Source organism: Acinonyx jubatus, chromosome B2 (assembly GCF_027475565.1).
Source record: "Acinonyx jubatus isolate Ajub_Pintada_27869175 chromosome B2, VMU_Ajub_asm_v1.0, whole genome shotgun sequence".
In the NCBI taxonomy this organism is placed as follows: Eukaryota; Metazoa; Chordata; class Mammalia; order Carnivora; family Felidae; genus Acinonyx; species Acinonyx jubatus.
This window is the reverse complement of record NC_069385.1, coordinates 73,987,021-73,994,282: the sequence shown is the minus strand read 5'-3', so window position 1 is coordinate 73,994,282 and position 7,262 is coordinate 73,987,021. Positions and strand designations below refer to the sequence as shown.

Below are 7,262 nucleotides of genomic sequence, written 5' to 3'. Positions count from 1 at the left end.
GAGAGAGAGAGACAGACAGAGCATGAGCAGGCGAGGGGCAGGGAAAGAGAGGCAGACACAGAATCCAAAGCAGGCTCCAGGCTCTGAGCTGTCAGCACAGAGACTGACACAGGATTTGAACTCGTGAATTGTGAAATTATGACCTGAGCTGAAGTTGGACACTTAACTGACTGAGCCACCCAGATGCCCCAAATATGTGCTTTTAAAGAGTTAATCATTGTGCTTGCTTCAGCAGCACATATATTAAACTGGAAAGATACAGGGAAGATTAGCACGGCCCCAGCACAAGGATGACCTGCAAATGTGTGAAGCTCCCATATTAAAAAAATTTTTTTTAATTAAAAAAATTAAAAATTAAAAATTAATTATTTATGTGCCTCATGAGTGTCTTTTTATCCATGAAGTAGTGAAAGGGTTAATTTCACTACAGTTAATGAAATGCAGGCATATAGGCATGCCTGTTTGAATTTTTTGTCATCCAAAATTCTTCCATTTAGTGCCACACTGTTTAGAAAAAAATCATATTTTCTTTTTTCTACATTTTCTAAACTTCCTTCAATTGCCATATATTACTGTGCTAATGGAGAGGGGATCCCAGAATTAACATAGGAAAAATCCACAATACACCATCATTCTTTCCACAGAACCATAAAAACCTAGAACCAAAAGAGACTGGAAGTCATTCAATTCCATCTTCCTAGTAATCAAGAAATTTTTTGGAAAAAAAAGTGGAGCTTTTTTCCTTAAAATAGATTTTTTCCTTAAAAAAGAATTTTTGCCTTAAAAAAAAGAAAGTATTTTGCAACATCCATGACATCTTATCTTTATGGTAATTAAAGAGTTGATGTGATAAAATTAATTCCTGCTTTGCAAAGACACTGCTAAAAGAATGAAAAGAAAATCTACAGACTGGGAGAAAATCTTTGCAAAGCACGTTATTTGTTAAAGGACTAATATCCAAAGTATGCAAAGAACTCTGGAGTGCCTGGCTGGCTCAGTCAGTGGAGCATGTGACTCTTGATCTCAGGGCTGTGAGTTAGAGCCCCAGACTAGGTGTAGAGATTACTTTAAAAAAATTAAAAATCTTAAAAACATATGTGAAAAGAATATTTAAAACTCAACAATAAGAAAGCAAAGAACTCTATTAAAAGATGAACAAAAGTTCTGAATAAATACCTCACCAAAGAAGCTATACAGATGGCAATTAAACATATGAAAAGATGCTCAACACCACATATCATTAGGGAGTTGCAAATTAAAATAGGGAAATACTACCACACACCTATTAGAGCCAAAATCCAAAATACCGACACTAAATGCTGGCAAGGATGTAGAGCAACAGGAACTTTCAATCATTGCTAGTGAGAATGCAAAATGGTATAGCCACTTTGGAAGACAGTTTGGCAGTTTCTTACAAAATTAAACATACTCTTGCTATATGATTCAGCAGTTGCATTCCTTGGTATTTACTCAAATGAATTGAAAACTTAAGTCCATACCAAAACCAAAAATGTACTGGGTGTTTACAGCAACTTTATTTATAATTGGCAATCTTGAAAGGAACTGAGATGCCCTTCAATAGGTGAATGGATAAACATACTTTGGTATTCATATAATGGAATATTATTCTGTGCTATAAAGAAATAAGCTATGAAGCCATGAAAAGACACAGAGGAATCTTAAATACATTTTGTTAAGTGAAAGAAACCAATTTGAAAGGGCTGCAAACTGTATGATTTCAACGGTATGACATTCCAGAAAATGCAAAGCTATAGAAAAAGGTCAATGGTTGTCAGGAGTTGAGAGGGAGGGAAGGATAGATAAACGGGTAGAACACAGGGAATTTTTAGGGCAGTGAAATGACACTATTATGATACTATAATGGTGGATACATGTCATTATACATTTGTCAAAACTCAGAATGAACTACCTAAAGAATGAACACTAATGTAAACTGTGGACTTTAGTTAATAATAATGTATCAATATTCACTTGTCAGTTGTAACAAACATACCAACTAACACACAATGTTAATAATAGGGGACACTGGGGTAGAGGAGGCCTGGGGAAAGGAGTATATGGAAACTATATTTTCTGCTCAGTTTTCTTAAACCTAAAAATGCTCTTTAAAAAATCTATTAATTTAAAAAATGCTAATGTATTTAAAAAAATTTTTTCCGTGTTTATTTTTGAGAGAGATACAGAGTGTTAGCAGGGGAAGGGCAGAGAGAGAGGAAGACATAGAATCTGAAGCAGGCTCCAGGCTCTGAGCTGTCAGCACAGAGCCCAACAAGGGGCTCAGACTTACAAGCTGTGAGATGATGATCTGAGTCGAACTTGGCCACTTACCTGACTGAGCCACCTAGGCGCCCCCCAAATGCTAATGTTTTAAATATATTTGAAATGGTAGACACTCCTTCCATTGCTTTTTAAAAATCTTTAAAAAAATCTTTTTAGGAAGAGAGAGAGTGAGAATAGGGGAGAAGGGGTGAAAGAGAGAGAGAGAGAGAGAGAGAGAGAGAGAGAGAGAATCCTAAAAAGGCTCCATGCTTAGCGCCCAACACAGGGCTCAATCTCACGACCTGGGATCATGACCTGAGCTGAAACGAAGAGTTGGACACTCAACTAACTGAGTCACCAAGGTGCCCCTCTTTCTATTGCTTTAGCTTCCTTTTCTTTTTTTCTTGTTTTTAAATTTGAAGTCCAATCTCAGGGGCACTTGGCTGGCTCAGTTGGAAGAACATGCAACACTTGATCTCAGGGGTGTGAGTTCGAGCCCCACATTGGGTATAGATATTACATAAACAAACAAACAAACTTTAAAGAAAAAAAGAGCCCAGTGTCATTTTGGCTGTTTGCATTTAACTTGTACAATGAAAGGTGACTGATTAAATTATAAGAAGTCACAAACTTTATACAGGTAACTACAAAAAGAACAAGGATTATGTAAACATAAACCATAATGGTTTTATCAAAATATTCCCATTCTATTCTGAATGGACTCCCAGAATACAAGCAATCTTTGGTGGCTCAGATTTTCATGATGAATCATGGCACAAAAGAGGAAAATATAGTAATAATCTTATACTGAACATGTCCATCATGGTATGTCTGAAAGCTCTTTCCAAGGGTAACTTTGCCCAAAGTCCCTGCTAAGGGAGCAATCTAGGCTGTCAGAGTTTTACTCTGTATTACCACTCATCCTTGCCTTGCCACAGTTTATTAAACCAGCATCAGGTACCAGAACATTTCTAGAGAAAAACCAAAGATAGAGTCAGTATCTTGAGGAGGAAGTTAGAGCTGAACTATAGGAGATCATGTCAAACTAAAATTATAAGGAAACAGAAACCATAAATAAGCAGAAGGTAGGAGGAATCCACTTACTACATTCATCATTCCACGAACACATTTTCGGCACCAATTATGTGCCAGGCACTAAATTAAGCACTAGGAGAATAAAGCAGAAATATACCTCTTGCCTTCATGGAAATCACAGCTAAGTGAGAAAAATACAGAATAAATAAGGAAACAAAATATTTATAAAATATGATAAATGCAAAGAAGAAATTAACATAATATAGTGTTACAGAATGACAGGAAGGAGGACCTACTTAGGCTGGTCAAGGAAGGCCTTTCAGAGGAAGTGACGTATAAACCAAGATCTGAAAGAGTAAACCAAGGGAAGTGAGGAATAAAAGGGAGCTGGAAGAATATTTCAATGAATAGCATGTGCGAAAACTCTGAGAGAAGAAAGAGCTTGGTCTTTCCTGAAAGGAAGCCAGTGTGGCCAAGCATATTTGGTAAAGAAGATAATGGCTCAAGATGAATTTTGAGAAGTTGATAGGAGCAGAGCTAAATTATGCAGGACTATGTAAGTGCAATGGGACACCATTAAATTTTTTCACATGTTTAGGAACAAAATAGATATTGGGGGATGATGATAGAGGTGGAACCAGCTAAGGATGAAGTTACTTGGATGAAGGTATTGCAGAAGAAGTAGAAAGAGGTGGGACATATTCAACAGTGTATTTTGAAACTAGTTTGCCAAGGACCAAGTAGTAGACTGAAAGTAGGGAGTTAAGGGGAAAATTGATGGATGTTGATGCCATTTCCTGAGTTGAGGAATTCTGAGAGAATAAGATTTCAGGAGAGTATCAGTTAAGAATCAACCAGGGAAGCAGAAGCACTATGAGTATTATGGAGTAAGGAGTTTATTATAGGAATAAGAATTAATATGATGGGAGAAGAATAGGAAGCAATGGTTCAAAAGGGAAAGTTGGAGGATGAGGGCTGAGTCACTAACCAGCCCTCCTGAAGCCTGGGTGAATAAGGGAGACATTGAAGGGGAATACAGGAAGCTGGGCACATCCAGTTGCTGGAGTGGGGTCATGAAGGAGAACTAGTGGAGAGCTATAGGGAAGGATGTTCTGTGGCCTGTGGCAGGCCTGGAGTCACTGTTGGTTAGTAGGATTAACAGTTGGGAAAAAGAGTTGGATGCAGACCAGGGGAGGCAGAGACTAAACTGAAACCAAACAGAACCTTTGCATCTGTTTTTCACTACATTTAACAAAATTCACACATTGCATTTTATTGCTTTTTTATTTCTTTCAACTAAAATTTTTTTAAGTAATCTACCCCAAGATCAAGAGTCACATGTTCTACTGACTGAGCCAGCCAAGTGCCCCTCTTTTGTTTCTTTTCACCTAGAACAAAACTGTCCAATACCATAGCTACTAGCCGCATGTGACTATTCAACTTAATTAACATTGAATAAAATCCAAAGTTCAGTTCCTGAGTCACACTAGCCTCCTATCAAGTGCTCAATAGCTACTTGTGGCTGGTGACTATGATATTGGGTAGCACTGATACAGAGCATTTCCATCACTGCAGAAAGTTCTATCAGACAGCACTAATCTATGAGCAATCACTCGCATTTTCAATTATCTTGTTATAAGAGTATTTATTTTCTTTTAATGTTTATTTATTTTTGAGAGAGAGAGAGAGAAAGCAAGTGGGGGAAGGGCAGAGAGAGAATGGGACAGAGGATCTGAAGCAAGGTCTGCGCTGACAGCAAAGAGCCTGATGTGGAGCTTGATCTCATGAACTGTGAGATCATGACCTGAGCTGAAATCAAGAGTTGGATACTTAACCAACTGAGCCACCCAGGTGCCCTTGCCTTTGTTTGTTTGTTTGCTTTTTAAATGTTTATTTATTTTTGAGAGAGACAGAGACAGAGAGAGTGCGGGAGGGGCAGAGTGAGAGGGAGACAGAAGATCTAAAGTGGGCTCTGTGCTGACACACAGTCTGTGCCACCCAGGTGCCCCTGTTTTGGTTTTTAAGATGGCAGAAGCATATTTATATACCTGTGGATAGAATTCAGTAGAAAGAAAAAGATGGAGGATACAGGAGAGAGAAGAGTTAACAAAGGAGTAAGGTTTTTGAGAAAACAAGAGTGAAAACAGTAGATATAAATAGTAGAAAGGGAGGGATTAGGCCAATGGGAAGCAGGAGGAAAAGAGACCAAAAATTCAGAGATGGACAAAAGATACTCTGAGAAAGAAAGACCATACACAGCAAGAGAGAAGACACAGAGTTGTCAGTCCCTTGAGCCTCCGGGTCCTGTTGTCTCCCCAGGTCCATTTCTTGTGAGTGCTGACTGGACAATCAGTCTATCACTGAGTCTCAGATTCTTCAGTTCCACCCCGTGCCCCCAATGCTCATTCCCCTCCCATGTATCCTTCATGTAACAATCTATTTGGCTAAACTGAGTTCCTTGATCAAGCACAAAAGGGCCCTATTTGAATACTATCTAAGATTTAACACTTTATATGAATCCGTTGCATTACTTTGTCTATTTCTTCATCATAGCTGGTAAAATATGACATAATTTACTAGTTGTTTTTCTCCTTGTCTGTGCATAGTGATTAGTGAAGTGGTAGAAAGGCCAGCAAGAAAAGTGTGAGGAAATATGGGGTGCCTGGGTGGGTCAGCCCGTTGAGCGTCTGACTGAATTTCAGCTCAGATCATGATCTCATGATTTGTGAGTTGGAGCCCTGAGTCCAGCTCTGCGCTAATAGTGTGGGGCCTGCGTGGGATTCTCTCTCTCCCTCTCTCTCAAAATAAATAAATAAACATTAAAAAAAAAAAAAAGAAGCATGAGGAAATAAAAGTCCTAGGTAACTGGGTCACAGAATCTTCCAATAAGAGAAAGATCATCATATAGTTTATCAGACTACTAACTTGTATATCTTCAGGTTTGTTTGCATTTTAAATATATTTATTATTTTTTTTTATAAAAAATAATATATGCTCTTAATGAGAATTCAAGCATTAAATAAATACATAAAATAGAACTAAAAATGTCCAGAACCTCATTTTCAGGGACAATTACTGTATAAAAATACAATTTTCTGATTTTTATCTCTCCAGATACTAATATTATATTCATATATTTGACAATAATTGTCTCATACCATGTATGTGTGTGTATATATATATATATATATAACTGATATAAAGTGCTTTTTTCACTTAATATGTGTATTTTACCTACTTTTCACATCATCACTAATTATTGCAATATTATACTCTTACAATAATAAATATACTATTATACTTCAGCTGACTGATAGGATTTCCATATATAAAGCATATGGTTTTTTCCTACAGGAACCTCTAAAATGCTTGTCCTATAAACAAATATTCAAAACATATCCAAATGACCCTCGTACACATTACTGATGTACCAAATCTGATTAAAAATCATAGTAATATACATGACCGCATGGTCATTAGTTTCACACAAGTTCAGAGCTGTCTTGAATTTTTTTGAAGTCAGCATTTGACAATTTAGTCTTCCACAGGCTAAAGGTCAAATGTAATAGTGTAACAGCAGATTTTAGCCTCATTCCAAAGCCAAAGCCAAATTTCAGTGTAATATTCATAGCAAAATGTGTAGGCTGCAGCCAAAGCTTCACTTATAGGCAAATTTATGATGTTACGTATTTCCACTGTGGGAAAATACAGAACGATAATAAATGAACTAAGCATAACATTCCAATCAGAAATAGAGAACTATGGGGGCACCTAGGTGGCTCAGTTCGTTAAGCATCTCACTCTTGATTTTGGCTTAGGTCACAATCTTACAGTTCATGAGATTGAGCCCCACGTCCAGCTCCATTCTGGCAGCACAGAGCCTGCTTCGTTGGGATTCTTTCTCTCTCTCTCTCTCTCTCTCTGCCCCTCCCCTGCTTGCTCTCTCT

General features: G+C 37.6%; 1 pseudogene; it reads left to right on the top strand.

Moving 5' to 3' along the window:
* The first annotated feature begins 219 nt into the window (after window positions 1-219).
* LOC113598940 (uncharacterized) lies at window positions 220-333 on the top strand (annotated as a pseudogene).
* Window positions 334-7,262: the final 6,929 nt, after the last annotated feature.